The sequence below is a fragment of the Somniosus microcephalus genome, chromosome 2 (genome assembly GCF_052327205.1).
Source record: "Somniosus microcephalus isolate GS21.2 chromosome 2, FLI_Smic_1.0, whole genome shotgun sequence".
In the NCBI taxonomy this organism is placed as follows: domain Eukaryota; kingdom Metazoa; phylum Chordata; class Chondrichthyes; order Squaliformes; family Somniosidae; genus Somniosus; species Somniosus microcephalus.
In genome coordinates, this window is record NC_140988.1 from 3918391 (window position 1) to 3935230 (window position 16840).

Sequence of the window (16840 nt, forward strand, 5' to 3'; positions counted from 1 at the left end):
CACTTCTTCAGAGGGATGAAATGGCCGCAGTGGTTTTTGCAATGGCCGCACCCCTGTTGTTGGAAGAGGAGCAGCAGAGACACGAAGCTCGGGGAGTGAGACCCCGCGGCACACGGCAGCGGTGCACTCGCTGTCATTACCCGCGTTGGCAGTGCTGCATCATCGCGGGTTTCAAGCTGGTTATTACAGCCCCGCGCAGGGAAATGAGCTCTGCCAGAAAGTGGAGAGTAAGTTCCCGTTGCCCAGATCAGCGTCGAGATTGGTGCAACTTTCAGCGTAAATGGGATCAAGGAAATTCTTGGCCTTTTTGCCTAGTTTTGAGAATTGACTAAATATTTGGAGAAGAAAAATGTTAAAGGATATAGGGTAAGGGCAAGAGAATGGAGCGAAGTGGTTAGCTCTTTGAGAGAGGCAGCACAGGCGCGATGGGCAGAATGGTCGCCTTCTGCACTGTCTTCCTTTTCCTTTTCGGTGTCGGTCAGTGAAGAGTTGGTTGTTACCTGTTCAAAATCCATCTGTCAAATCTCAGGCTCTCTAGGTTCTCGATGCAGGTCTCTCTGAAGATGGTCAGTGATGTAAAAAGACTATTAAGTGCTTGGTTTGAGTATTAAACAAGGCTTTAATCAACTGTTTCAAAACCATGAGATTTCTAGTTACAATCACTAGTTCCTGGTTACAGAAACATCCTGAGCAAGCTGGGCCCACGCCCGAGTACTCCTTGGACGGCGCCACCAGCTGGCCACCCAGTGTTACTTCATGAGTCATGATAAGATTCATGACGGTCAGTCTCATTCTCTGCCCACTCGGCTTTGCGCCATCAGCATGTTTAACAAGACTACAGACTCCCAGTTCCTTACTTTACCAGCAAGACCATTTTCCATTTGTCACTGCCGCCTGTCTTCCATCGATAAAACAATCCCAGATCCAACTTGACAATTTGTCGTCTCTTTACCTTCTCGACCAGAATGAAGAGAATTCCCTGCTCTTTTGGTGAAATGTTTCAGGGATCTTTAATGCCGTCTTAAATCAGAACAGGCAGATGGAGCCTCGGTTTAATGCCTCATTTGCACTGATGTGTGAGCCTGTGTTATGGTGACTCACCCACTGCAGTCAGCTATAACATTCTAAAATGACAGTTTCACAATGCCGACACAGAGCTCTCTAGAAAGTAATTGTATTGCTGGATCATTTTTTTCATAGAAACATAGAAACATAAAAAAATAGGAGCAGGAGTCGGCCATTTGGCCCTTTGAGCCTGCTCTGCCATTCAATATGATCATGACCGATCCTCTATCTCAATACCATATTCCCGCTCTCTCCCCAGACCCCTTGATGCCTTTTGTGTCTAGAAACCTATCTATCTCCTTCTTAAATATATTCAGTGACTTGGCCTCCATAGCCTTCTGTGGTAGAGAATTCCACAGATTCACCATCCTCTGAGTGAAGAAATTTCTCCTCATCTCAGTCCTAAATGTCCTACCCCATATCCTGAGACTGTGACCCCTCGTTCTAGATCCCCCAGCCAGGGGAAACATCCTCCCTGCGTCCAGCCTGTCTAGCCCTGTCAGAATTTTATACGTTTCAATGAGATCCCCTCTCATTCTTCTAAACTCTAGTGAATACAGGCCTAGTCGACCCAATCTCTCCTCATACGACATTCCTGCCATCCCAGGAATCAGTCTGGTGAACCTTCGCTGCACTCCCTCTATGGCAAGTATATCCTTTCTTAGGTAAGGAGACCAAAACTGCACACAGTACTCCAGGTATGGCCTCACCAAGGCCCTGTACAACTGTAGTAAAACATCCTTGCTCCTGTACTCAAATCCTCTTGCAATGAAGGCCAACAAAGCATTTGCCTTCCTAACTGTTTGCTGCACCTGCATGTTTGCTTTCAGTGATTGGTGTAGAAGAACACCCAGGTCCCTTTGTACATCAGCATTTCCCAATCTATCACCATTTAAATAATACTCTACCTTTCTGTTCCCGTGGTTCATGGGATGTGGGCATCGCTGGCAATGCCAGCATTTATTGCCCATCCATAATTGCCCTCGAGAAGGTGGTGGTGAGCCGCCTTCTTGAACCGCTGCAGTCCGTGTGGTGAAGGTGCTCTCCCAGTGCTGTTAGGGAGGGAGTTCCAGGATTTTGACCCAGCAACGATGAAGGATCGGCGGTATACTTCCACGTCAGGATGGTGTGTGACTTGGAGGGGAACTTGGAGGTGGTGGTGTTCCCATGCGCCTGCTGCCCTTGTCCTTCTAGGTGGAAGAGGTCGCGGGTTTGGGAGGTGCTGTCGAAGAAGCCTTGGCGAGTTGCTGCAGTGCATCTTGTAGATGGTACACACTGCAGCCACGGTGCGCCGGTGGTGGAGGGAGTGAATGTTTAAGGTGGTGGATAGGGTGCCAATCAAGCGGGCTGCTTTGTCCCAGATGGTGTCGAGTTTCTTGAGTGTTGTTGGAGCTGCACTCATCCAGGCAAGTGGAGAGTGTTCCATCACACTCCTGACTTGTGCCTTGTAGATGGTGGAAAGACTTTGGGGAGTCAGGAGGTGAGACACTCACCGCAGAATATCCAGCCTCTGACCTGCTCTTGTAATCACAGTATTTATGTGGCTGGTCCAGTTAAATTTCTGGTCAATGGTGACCCCCAGAATGGTGATGGTGGGGGATTCGGCGATGGTAATGACGTTGAATGTCAAGGGGAGGTGGTAATTGGTAGCTGTGCAAGATTTACCCAAATTGTAGTCAAGAGCTGGAGCGTCTGTCTTTGTGAGGTTGATTCATAGAAAATAAACTGTGTAAATTGGCAAGGGCCATGTGCGTCCCTTCAGGAACCATGTGTTAATGAAGAGCAGGAAGCCCATTGGGGATCCGTATTCTCTTACTGCTAAACTTGTGCAAAAAGGAACAAATCTAGCAACAACGGATCGGCAGGTTAACAGATTGGATTTGGGGAGAAACAGCAAAGTAACTTTGACACAGGTCATGTTAACATTGCCATTTAAAAATATTTCTTTATTTTAATGATAATCTTTTATTACGTTCTATTGGCAAACTCAATTAAATTTCATAGTGAAATAGACTAGACAATGTAGTGAAATGCAATCTAATGATAGAAAGGTTGGGAAAGTTTTCAGAGAGTAAATTGTTTCCATCCAGGAGAGTTCTGCTAAAGAGTGGAGCCTCTCAGTTCTGACGAAAGGTCATCGACCTGAAACGTTAACTCTGTTTCTCTCTCCACAGATGCTGCCGGACCTGCTGAGTATTTCCAGCATTTCCTGTTTTCACTCCTGTCAGCTGTGGCTCAGTGGGCAGCACTCTCGCCTCTGAGTCAGAAAGTCGTGCGTTCAAGTCCCACTCCAGAGACATGAGCACAAAAAACCTAGGCTGACACTCCCAGTGCAGTACTGATGGAGCACTGTCGGATGGGCAGTACTGAGGGAGCGCCGCACTGTTGGAGGGGCAGTACTGAGGGAGCGCTGCACTGTCGGAGGGGCAGTACTGAGGGAGCGCCGCACTGTCGGAGGGGCAGTACTGAGGGAGCGCTGCACTGTCGGAGGGGCAGTACTGAGGGAGCGCTGCACTGTCGGAGAGGCAGCACTGTCAGAGGGGCAGTACTGAGGGAACGCTGCACTGTTGGAGGGGCAGCACTGTCAGAGGGGCAGTACTGAGGGAGTGCTGCACTGTCGGAGGGGCAGCACTGAGGGAGTGCTGCACTGTCGGAGGGGCATCACTGAGGGAGTGCTGCACTGTCAGAGGGGCAGTACTGATGGAGTGATGCACTGTCGGAGGGGCAGTACTGAGGGAGCGCCGCACTGTCGGAGGGGCAGTACTGAGGGAGCGCCGCACTGTCGGAGGGGCGGTACTGAGGGAGAGATGCACTGTCAGAGGGGCAATACTGAGGGAGCGCCGCACTGTCGGAGGGGCAGTACTGAAGGAGCGCTGCACTGTCGGAGGGGCGGTACTGAGGGAGCGCCGCACTGTCGGAGGGGCAGTGCTGAGGGAGCGCTGCACTGTCGGAGGGACAGTTCTGAGGGAGCGCCGCACTGTCAAAGGGGCAGTACTGAGGGAGCGCTGCACTGTTAGAGGGGCAGTACTGTGGGAGCGCTACACTGTCGGAGGGGTAATACTGAGGGAGTGCCGCACTGTCAGAGGTGCCGTCTTTTGGATGAGACGTTAAACCGAGGCCCCGTCTGCTCTCAGGTGGACGTAAAAGATCCCACGGCACTATTTTGAAGAAGAGCAGGGGAGTTCTCCCCGGTGTCCTGGGGCCAATATTTATCCCTCAATCAACATAATTAAGAAACAGAATATTTGGTCATCATCACATTGCTGTTTGTGGGAGCTTGCTGTGCGCAAATTGGTTGCCGCGTTTCCTACATTACAACAGTGACTACACGTCAAAAAAAAGTACTTCTTTGGCTGTAAAGTGCTTTGGGGCGTCCAGTGATCGTGAAAGGCGCTATAGAAATACAAGCCTGTCTTTCTTTATCCTCCTATGCCAACTGATGATTGGTTAACTTTGGAGCTCTGTACACAAGGGTTGGAGTTGCCAGTCTTGGAGAGAGTTCCATGGATAGCAGAAGTGATGTGTGAGGCTCTGTCACTTTTATCACACATGAGCTTTTTGCATTGACTCCAGGTGTTGAAGATCCTCTCTTCCTCACACAACATGGACTAGTTTATGTGCCAACAACCTTTGAGGTGCTGCTTTCAGTCACAATGTTGCAGAGACTGACGAGTAGACTCTGGCATGCCAGAATCCAATCTGATCACTCTGATCTTTATGGATTTGAGCGGGACTGAGATAGGGATCTCTCTCACTGTTACACTGTTCCAACGAAGCTCAACGTAAGCTCGAGGAACAGCACCTCATCTTCCGATTAGGCACTTTACAGCCTTCCGGACTCAACATCGAGTTCAACAATTTCAGACCATAACCTCGGCCTCTACCTTTTTTTTCATTTTTTTTCTCTCTCTCTCTCACATGGCAGCTGTCGATCATCCTGCCATTCCCATTTACACTTCATCTAGAGTCACCTTTTGTATCTTAACTTGTCCCATTACCATCACCTTTTGCCTTGCACCATCTCTTAGTGTCTCTTTTTTTTAATTCATTGATGGGATGTGGGCATCGCTGGCTAGGCCTGCATTTAGTGTCCATCCCTAATTGCCCTCGGGAAGATGGTGATGAGCCGCCTTCTTGAACCGCTGCAGTCCATATGGTGTAGGTACACCCACAATGCTGTTAGGAAGGGAGTTCCAGGATTTTGGCCCAGCGACAGTGAAGGAACGGCGATACAGGTCCAAGTCAGGATGGTGTGTGGCTTGGAGGGGAACTTGCAGGTGGTGATGTTCCCATGCGTCTGCTGCCCTTGTCCTTCTAAGTGGTAGAGGTCGCGGGTTTGGAAGGTGCTGTTGAAGGAGCTTTGGCGAGTTGCTGCAGTACATCTTGTAGATGGTACACACTGCAGCCACAGTGCGCCGGTGGTAGAGGGAGTGAATGTTGAAGGTGGCGGATGGAGTGCCAATCAAGCGGGCTGCTTTATCCTGAATGGTGTCGAGCTTCTTGAGTGTTGTTGGAGCTGCACTCATCCAGGCAAGTGGAGAGTATTCCATCACACTCCTGACTTGTGCTTTGTAGATGGTGGAAAGGCTTTGGGGAGTCAGGAGGTGAGACACTCGCCGCAGAATACCCAGCCTCTGGCCTGCTCTTGCAGCCACAGTATTTATATGGCTGGTCCAGTTCAGTTTCTGATCAATGGTAACCCCCAAGATGTTGATAGTGGGGGATTCAGCGATGGTAATGCCATTGAATGTCAAGGGGAGATGGTTAGAGTCTCGCTTGTTGGAGATGGTCATTGCCTGGCACTTGTGTGGTGCGAATGTTACTTGCCACTTGTCAGCCCAAGTCTGAATGTTGTCCAGGTCTTGCTGCATATGGACATGGACTGCGTCAGTATCTGACGAGTCTCGAATGATGCTGAACAGTGTGCAATCATCAGCGAACATCCCCACTTCTGACCTTATGATGGAGGGAAGGTCATTGATGAAAGAGCTGAAGATGGTTGGGCCTAAGACACTGCCCTGAGGAACTCCTGCAGTGATGTCATGTGATTGAGATGAATGACCTCCAACAACCACAGCCAACTTTCTTTGTGCTAGGTATGATTCCAACCAATGGAGAGTTTTCCCCTTGATTCCCATTGACTTCAGTTTTACTAGGGCTCCTTGATGCCACACTCGAGCAAATGCTGCCTTGATGTCAAGGGCAGTCACTCTCACCTCACCTCTTGAGTTCAGCTCTTTTGTCCATGTTTGGACCAAGGCTGTAATGAGGTCAGGAGCTGAGTGGCCCTGGCGGAACCCAAACTGGGCGTCAGTTAGCAGGTTATTGCTGAGTAAGTGCCGCTTGATAGCACTGTCGACGACACCTTCCATCACTTTGCTGATGATTGAGAGTAGACTGATGGGACGGTAATTGGCCGGGTCGGATTTGTCCTGCTTTTTGTAGACAGGACATACTTGGGCAGTTTTCCACATTGCCGGGTAGATGCCAGTGTTGTAGCTGTACTGGAACAGCTTGGCTAGGGGCGCAGCTAGTTCTGGAGCACAAGTCTTCAGTACTATTGCCGGAATGTTGTCTCTCTCCTGCCTTCCACCCTATCACAGACCTTCCCTTTTGTACTTTCCTCCCCTCCCCCCTCTCCCCGCCCCTGCACTTGCTTAAAAACCTGTTCCATCTCCAGCTTTTTCCAGTTCTGACGAAGGGTCATCGACCTGAAACATTAACTCTGGTTTCTCTCTTCACAGATGCTGCCTGACCAGCTGAGTGTTTCCAGCATTTTCTGTTTTTATTTTATATTGGGGATCTCTCTCGTCTGTTAAACAAGACTCCAGTAGGTGTTTGCTTCACATCTGGCGGAGTTTGTTGTCTTCAGAAATACAAACAGAAAACAGAGCCGGTACTTGGTGGAATTTTTATGGAGTATTATTTTGATTATTTATTATTATGCGGTTCCATTCTGGCGATACAAGTGTTACTCGGTTCACTTGCATACAAATTGCATTCAGCGGTGTCTCTGCTCTCGACCTGAAAGGGCTGACGGCCCAGATCAGAATTACACGCGTACAGGAGGTGGAACAGTCCTTTGCTCTGTGACTTCACCGAGTGTCTGAAAGTCAGAATGAATCTATTCCACAGAGTAAGGATGCAGCAATCAGTTCCGGCTGATTTTATCTCACGGGCCAGGTTTGCTCCAGCTGCCTGGTGAGAAAGTTTTGACTGTTGTTGAGCTGCGGTTCCGTTGGTCAGCTGTCGCCCCCTCCTATCTGGGCCCACGCGTGCCCATCCTTCGTGTGTGAGGCTAGCCCGCCAGCATCAGGTGGCTTTTTAAACAGCGACGGGTATCACAGGTTAGTCAGGCCCTGATCTCACCCCATCCAAGGTTCAATACATGCACGTCGCCCAGTGGGGGCAGCTCGCTACTGTCTGAAGCCTGGGTGAATTTCCCCCTCCCTTGTCCAGGGGTGAGGTCCCAGAACCCCAACGGAGGCTGCACCTGACATAGACTAACTCTGCACAGACTAGCAACGTAATCTCTGATATCATATGTGGCGTGCTCTCTCTCTTTCCCCTCTCACTTCCTCCTCGCTTTTACTTGCCTTTTCTTCTTTCTCTCTATACTTTTCATTACATCTCCTGCCCCAAGCTACCTCTGCATTTATTAAGGCCTATTTTGATAAATAATTAAAAAGTGGTAAAGAAATTATATTTCTGCTCAGAATGGGGGAATGGGGGTGCTGAATGTGAATTCTGTAACTGTTTGTATTCTTTGCAAATCAAGGCAAGATGAGTAATATTAATGTAACTAAGACACAAGATGCTTATCGCTTATCAATAGCAATGGCATTATCAGTGGCATTTGAGTCATCTTGTTACCAATTCAGCACCAAATAAAGATGAAGAAATAAAAATGAATGAAACTAAATTAATCACAGCAATTGATTTATAACTGCAAATATTACAGTAGCCTATTCTGATCAGATTAATTTGTAGTTAAGACAAATTGCAAGAAAATGTCTAATCTTGTTCGCAAGCAAATGCCAATTGTGAGTACTGACTAATAGGAAAAAATTTGTGCTAGATGATACCTCAGGTAACCATGGTATCACATTGTCCTTCAAATGAGCATTGACTGTCAGTTGGAGGGAACAGAAGAACGTAAGAATTAGGAGCAGGAGTCGGCCATTCGGCCCCTCGAGCCTGCTCCATCAATCAATAAGATCATGGCTGATCTTCCACCTCAACTCCACCTTCCTGCACTATCCCCATACCCCTTGATTCCCCGAGAGTCCAAAAATCTATTGATCTCAGCCTTGAATATACTCAACGACTGAGCCTTTGGGGTAGAGAATTCCAAAGATTCATAACCCTTTGATTGAAGAAATTTCCCCTCATCTCAGTCCTAAATGGCCGACCCCTTATCCTGAGACTGTGACTCCTAGTTCTGGGCACCCAAGCCAGGGAAACCAGCCTCCCTGCATCTACCATGTCGAGTCCTTTTAAGAATTTTGTATGTGTCAATGAGATCACCTCTCATTCTTCTAAACTGTAGGGATTGTAGGCCTAGTCTACTCAATCTCTCCTCATAGGACATCCCAGGAACCAGTCTGGTGAACCTTCGTTGCACTCCCTCTAAGGCAAGTATATCCTTCCTTAGGTAAGGAGACCAAAACTGTACACAATACTCCAGGTGTGGTCTCACCAAGGCCCTGTATAATTGCAGTAGAAACAGCAACGTATCACAACTCTTTTATTCCTTATTTGAGCCTCATTATTGTTTGTTGACTCTATGAACCTTTACATTTATCCGATAGCCTTCATCCTGACAGATTTTTTTCTTCAAATGGGATATTTTCATTTCAGTCTCTCACCTTTGATTTTAATGGTTCTGACATGAATCTTGCCATCCATGTGGAAATGACTTGTGAAATGATACTGGACGGCCTGCTGGTGGCGCTGTCCAGGGAGAGTATAAATACTCGGGCACGGGCCCAGCTTGCTCAGGACATTCTTAACAGGAACTAGTGAAGGACACAACTAGACCTCCATGTTGTAAAACAGTTGATTAAAGCTTTGTTTAACGCTTAGACCAAGTGCCTAGTAGTTTCTTACGTCAGGTTCCTTATGGCTAATGAGATGCAACATTTGCCAGCGGGCGCTATGACTAAGGAAGCCACTTGTATCTAATGGAATGACTGGATAAATATTATCTCCTGCCGGTTTTGTGTTTATAAAACCACACTGCTGGTGGGGAGTATTGCTCCATTTTGCAACCGCAGGAGGTGAGAGCTTGGTCCCGTGATCTTTTCTCTTGAAAAGTTTCTTTCCTCACTTTGAGGAAACATTGAAGGACACGAGTTATGCGGAAAGCTGAAAAATAGTGATTGGAAAATTCCTCTATGTCGTCCAGTTATTATGAGGAGTCCTGCAGTCCCAAAGAAAATGACAAGTGCAATACCGCGCGTGTAGACTCGCTGGTGCATGCACTCTTTGGTATCTTGGCATCTCCCTTTGACATACAACGGCATTGCCATCGCCGAATCCCCCACCATCACCATCCTGGGGGTCACAATTGATCAGAAACTTAACTGGACCAGCCACATAAATACTGTGGCAACAAGAGCAGGTCAGAGGCTGGGTATTCTGCAGCGAGTGTCTCACCTCCTGGCTCCCCAAAGCCTTTCCACCATCTACAAAGCACAAGTCAGGTGTGTGATGGAATACTCTCCACTTGCCTGGATGAGTGCAGCTCCAACAACACTCAAGAAGCTCGCCATCATCCAGGACAAAGCAGCCCACTTGATTGGCACCCCATCCACCACCTTAAACATTCACTCCCTCCACCACCAGCGTACCGTGGCTGCAGTGTGTACCATCTACAAGATGCACTGCAGCAACTCGCCAAGGCTTCTTCGGCAGCCCCTCCCAAACCCGCGACCTCTTCCACCTAGAAGGACAAGGGCAGCAGGCGCATGGGAACACCACCACCTCCAAGTTCCCCTCCAAGTCACACACCATCCTGACTTGGAAATATATCGGCCGTTCCTTCATCGTCACTGGGTCAAAATCCTGGAACTCCCTCCCTAACAGCACTGTGGGAGGACCTTCGCCACACGGACTGCAGCGGTTCAAGAAGGCAGCTCACCACCACCTTCTCAAGGGCAATTAGGGATGGGCAATAAATGCTGGCCTTGCCAGAGACGCCCACATCCCAGGAAAGAATGAGAAAATAATCCATTAACCTATGGCTTAGGAAGTCTTTTTCCATCAACATCCACCTGCTCCATTGGGCTCAAAGGGCATTGATGAACATGAAGCCGAGGAAATACCTGTTGTGTGTGTACCTTTAAGAGAAGAACTGATTCTATACTGCAGTACCGGCAGTGACCACCCCTGTATATAAAGCCATAGCAGTCTTCTGTATTTCAGTCTTAAGTTACCCTCTGTTCAGTAAGTACCTGTTATTATTGTTCTCCTGCAGTCTGTGTATTATTTATACTCGGACACTACATTGGCGACGAACAGGTTCGAACTCACCTGCAGCACTGCATCACCTCACGGGGATCTTTCCCTGAGAAGAAGCTTTTGGAGGTCGAAGTCAGAACAACAGGCGTCGACCGCGGGCAACCGCCCAAGGATCCATCGGAGTTCGGGGAGTTGCAGGAGAGGCTGTGGAGAGCTGGGCTTGGCTCCCCAGTCAAGGTGTTCCAGCAAATCGTGCTGGTAGCAGGTAGTGCGCTGACCCTTCCGGACTGCGGCGGGCTCGAGCTCGATCGAGCGGCTCTGCAAAGGGGCCGCGCAGCGTCGTCGGGAGGAAAAGAGAGAGCGAGAGAGGGTGGAGCGCACAGGGCGTGGTCGGTGCTCAAAAACTGGGCAGCGTAGCGAAAATAAAACAAGGGGAAGGAAAAGTGAGACGCGCCGAAGCCGCGGGTCGCCGCCATTACCCTGCAGAACACTAGGAGCAGCGTGGCAGCAAGGGGAAGAAGGAAAAGTGCGGGAGGCGCCATTTTATTCCATTGGGGAAGAAGGAAAAGCGCAGGAGGCGCCATTTTACTCCATTGGTGAAGAAGAAAAAGCGCGGGAGGCGCCATTTTAAATCACCCAAGATGCCGAAAAGTGGCAGTATCACTGTTTTTGACAACGAGGTAGAAGACTGGACCACGTATGTGGAAAGAATTGAAGTGTACTGCAAGGCAAATGTGGTGGCCGATGGAAAGAAGGCGTCGGTATTATTAAATTTGATGGGCGCGAGAACGTACGGCCTATTGCGGAATTTAATTACCCCAGCTAAACCCATGGAGAAAAGTTTTGAAGAGATTGTTAATACCTTACAGGAACACCTAAACCCTACACCGCTGCTGATAGCAGAAAGATTCAAGTTCCATAAAAGAAACCAGCACAAAGATGAGAGCAATGCTGACTATCTTACGGAACTACGCAAGTTATCGAAGCACTGCCAGTTCGGAGCAGGACGGGCAGACACCTTACGGGATAAGTTTGTCTGCGGGCTCCAGAGTGAAGGAACCCAGAAACGACTACTTTCGGAAAAGGACCTGACTCTAGAACAGGCTTTCAGCGTGGCAGTATCCTACGAAGCAGCAGCACGGGGAGCTGCGGAAATACAACAGAAACCACAAGAATACAGCGCTAACGAAATGGCGTATGGAGCAGAAAAGTGCTATCGCTGCGGCAGAACAACCCATGATCAGAAGGACTGCTGGTTTAAGGACAAAGTATGCAGGCAATGTGGGAAAATGGGACACATAGCAAGAGTCTGCAGGTCGGGAAAGAAAACCAACACTACAAGAACTACAAAGGAAAAGTACAAGAAAGTAAAGAAATTGACAGACAGTAGTTCGGAAGATCAGGAGAGTGATAAGGACTCTGGGAGCAGGAGACTAAGTTGTCTAAAGTTACACAACGTGATCACAAAGGAGGATCACCGAACCATTTGGGTCACCCTCATGATAGCAGGGTCCCCAGTAAAGATGGAATTGGACACAGGATCAGCCCTAACTGTCATGAATCGACAAGGCTATGAACGGCTATTCCCACACATACCCTTGAAGGACACGTCCATTGTATTGAAGACTATTATGTCCGTGTATAATTGAGACACGGACTGCAGGAGTTGATTATAACAAGTCTTTACTGAATGGAGACAACCTGGAAACTGAAACTACAGAAGCCTGCTAGGGCCTTTTATACAGGGGTGGTCACTGCCGGTACTGCAGTCTGAGACCAGTTATTCCCTTAAAGGTACATACACAACAATTCCTCCCCTTTTAGATAAACAGTACATAACATTCATTTAACAACTAAATAATAACTAATTACAATTACAATTACGGTTGCTAGATACATTGGTTGAAGTTAAGCAATTATAAGTTCAGTCTTTGAGGAGGCTTCCTGATTCTGTCTGGATAACGCCTCTTTGAGATATCAGGTTCTTCTGGCAAGGTTGAGTCGGGATCAATGTCGTCGTTTGGTTCGCCTGCTTCCAATATCACCGATTCTGCGGTAGATGCAATTGGTACTTCGGTTTCATCGCCAGGTGTATCAGATCGTGGTGTGGAGTTGACGTTTTCCAGTGACTCTAGAATTTGGTTAGCATGGCGTCTTACAATGCTCTCTCCAACGTCCACGGTATACATTAGAGGTCCTTGCCGTGTACAGATCGTTCCTGGCTGCCATTTCTCTGTGCGGTAGTCCCGGGCCAAAACTGGTTGACCTATCTTAAAACTCCTGGTCGGCCTTTCATTCATATTCTGAAACTGCCTGTTCTCCACATCTCTTCTGACGTTTGGCTTAACCAAATCCAAGCGGCATTGTAGTCTTCGATTGAAGAACATCATGGCTGGAGTTTGGTTGGTAACCGCATGTGTCGCATGTAGGCAAACAAGAAGTTATCCACCTTGTGTTGTAGGGGTATATCTTCATTACACATTGCCTTGATAGCCTTCTTGAATGTTTGAACAAACCTCTCGGCCAATCCATTAGTGGCTGGATGATATGGGGCGGATGTGTAATGCTTAACACCATTGTTCTTTAAGAACCTCCGGAACTCTTCGGACACAAACTGTGGTCCATTGTCAGAGCAAATCTGTTCAGGCAGCCCATTCCTGGCGAATATGGTTCGTAAGACTGTGATAGTTTTTCTGTGGTGGTTGAGGACATTTTTATTACCTCTGGCCACTTTGAATGTGCATCCACCGCAATTAAAAACATCGAGTCCATAAAGGGACCAGCAAAATCAATGTGCACTCTTTGCCATGGAGATGAGGGCCACTCCCATGGATGTAGAGAGGCTTGTGGTGGGGCGTTTTGGACCTTCTGGCATCCTGTACAGCTCTTGGTCATCTCTTCGATTTCTCTATCGATTCCCGGCCACCACACAAACGCTCTGGCTAAGTTCTTCATTTTTACCCCTCCCAGATGACCCTCATGAAGCTCATTGAGCACTCTATCCTTCAATTTGGGTGGAATTACTACTCTGGATCCACACATCAAGGTTCCTCTGCACACTGACAGCTGTTCTCTTCTCGGCGAGGATGCTGGCAGCAGTGGTTCACCATGTGCTGGCCATCCCTTCACCGTTAAATCATAGACCCAGGAGAGTGTCGGGTCATTTCGTGTTTCCTTTTCTATGTTTGCATTCGTCACAGGGAGACATTCGACTATAGTCGAGTGGAATAACTCCAATGGATCCACTGCCAGTTCTCCTTCCACCGTCAGCAAAGGTAGGCATGACAATCCATCAGCATTCCCATGCTGTTTAGTGCCTTTGTACTCGATGTCATATTGGTGTGCCCCTAGGAAAAGGGACCACCTCTGCAGCCGTTGTGCTGTCATTATCGGTACGCCCTTCTGAGGGTTGAAAATGGAGACGAGAGGTTGATGATCAGTTAGTAGAGTAAATTTCTGACCGTGCAGGTAGTGATTGAACTTCTTCACCCCCCACACCAGGCTGAGGGCCTCTCTGTCAATCTGGGCGTAGTTACGCTCGGCTGAAGTTAACGAGCGTGACGCAAAAGCTATCGGCCTCTCAGAACCATCAAGGAATTTATGTGACAGTACCGCCCCAATGCCGTAGGGAGACGCATCACACGCCAGTCTTATCAGTAGTGATGGGTTGTAGTGAGCCAATACTTCTCTTGAAGTGATTAGGTCCTCACTCTTCTGAAAGGCCCGCTTACATTCATCGCTCCATTTCCATGCTACTCCCGTTCATAGTAGGGCGTTCAGTGGATGCAGAATTGTGGACAAATTTGGCAAAAACTTATGGTAGTAATTCACCAATCCGAGGAATGACCTCAGTTGCGACACATTTTCAGGCGCTGGAACCTTAACTACCGCTTCAATTTTGTCAGGGGACTTATGCAACCCCTCTTCATCAATCACGTGGCCACAATACGATATCTGTTTCTTAAAAAACTCGCACTTGGGGCGATTGGCTCGTAGCCCATGTTCACGTAGTCTAGTGAGCACCTGCTCTAGGTTGGCAAGGTGTTCACTGTCATCTTCACCTGTCACTAGGATGTCGTCCAAGTAACACTGAGTCCCCGGAATCCCTTGCAGGACTTGTTCCATCGCTCTTTGCCATATCGCCGGAGCTGATGCTACTCCGAATACCAGTCGATTATACTGGTAAAGACCTTTGTGAGTGTTTATCGTGAGAGACTTCCTAGAGGATTCTTCAACCTCCATCTGCAAATATGCTTGTGCTAGGTCAATTTTTGTGAAACACTTCCCTCCAGATAGTGAGCGAAGATATGTTCTATCTTTGGAAGAGGATATTGTACTGTGTGAAGGACTGGGTTCACCGTCACCTTGAAGTCCCCACAGAGGCGAACCTTCCTTGGCTCCTCAGACTTATTGTTTAACGTTTTCTTCATGACAGGAACGATGGGTGTCGCCCACTCGCTCCAGTCTACCTTAGATAACATGCCTGCATTCTCCAGATTCTCCAGCTCTGCCTTGACGGCTGGGCGAATTGCATATGGTACCGGTCTTGCTTTGAAAAACTTGGGAATTGCATTCTCCTCTATTTTTATCGAGGCGGTTACGCCTTTAAGAGTGCCCAGTTCTTGTTGAAATACCTCTTTGGCGTCAGCTAAGATTGTTGACAATCGTCCAGGAGTGACGTCGTCATCCTTTTTACCAGCCACCGTCAGTGCCTGAATGGAGTGCCAGTCTAAACTTATCTTTCTGATCCATTCACATCCCAATAACGGTGGTCCACCATCTTGCAGAATGTAGAGATACAATTTCCGTATTTTCTTGCCGTTGTATTCGACAGGCACCCTTATTTTTCCTCTGGGGTATACTTTTTGCCCCGTATACGTCCTCAAGACAATGGATGTCTCTCTCAAGGGTATGTGTGAGAGTAGCCGCTCGTAGTCTCGTCGATTCATGACGGTTAGAGCTGATCCTGTATCCAATTCCATTTTGACTTGGGACCCTGCTATCGTGAGGGTGACCCAAATGGTTCGGTGATCCTCTTTTGCGATTACGTTGTGAAGTTTGAGACAGCTTAGTCTCTTGTTCCCGGATTCACTATCGCTCATCTGGTTTTCGGAACTACTGTCCGTCATCTTTTGTACTTTCCTGTACGGTTCCTTAGTAGCCTTTTTGTTGTCGTTGGTCTTCTTCCCAGACCTGCAAACTCATGCAATGTGTCCCATCTTTCCGCATTGCCTGCATATTTTGTCCTTGGACCAGCAGTCCTTCTGGTCATGGTTTGTTCTGCCGCAGCGATAACATTTTGCAAATCCCCGTGTCATTTCGTGGGTGCCGTATTCCTGTGGCTTTTGTTGTATTTCCGCAGCTCCCCTTGCTGCTGCTTCGTATGATACTGCCACGCTGAAAGCCTTATCTAGCGTCAGCTCTTTCTCTGAGAGTAACCTCTTCTGGGTTCCTTCACTCAGGAGTCCACAGACAAATTTGTCCCGTAAGGTATCTGCCAGTCCTGCTCCGAACTGGCAGTGCTTTGATAGCTTGCATAGTTCCGTAAGGTAATCAGCATTGCTCTCATTTTTATGCTGATTTCTCCTGTGGAATTTAAATCTTTCTGCTATCAGCAGCGGTGTAGGATTTAGGTGTTCCTGTAGGATAGCAACAATTTCGTTAAAACTCTTCGCCTTCGGTTTGGCTGGAGTAATCAGGTCCCGCAATAGGCCGTACATTCTTGCGCCCATTAAATTTAGCAATACCGATGCCTTTTTCTCATCGGCTATTTCGTTTGCCTCGCAATATACCTCGACTCTTTCCATATACGTGGTCCAGTCTTCTATTGCATTATCAAAGGCAGTGATATCGCCAGTCTTTGGCACCTTGAAAATCTATGATGGCGCCTCCCGCGCTTTGCCTTCGTTCCTGATGGATCAAAATGGCGCCTCCCGTGCTTTTCCTTCTTCCCCGCCGAGTTAAGATGGCGCCTCCCGTGCTTTCCCGCCGCTGCTGCTGCCAATGCCGCTCTCCGCGGTATTTTTATTTTTCTATCGCGCTTCAATATTTGCTCTGTTAATTGAAGAACCGTTCCCGTCGTGGAGCGGACCCTCTGGGACACTTCCCTCCCTCTTCTTAGGTCCGAACGCTGCCCGGCTGCGAAGCAATGGCCGCGCCCTGTGTGCTCCACCCTCTCTCTCTCTCTTTGCTTCCCGACTCGCCTGGCCCCATTGCAGAGCCACCCGATCGAGCTCTAGCCCGCCGCAGCCCAGGAAGGATCAGTGCACTACCTGCCACCAGCCCGATTAGCTGGGAAACCACAGACTGGAGA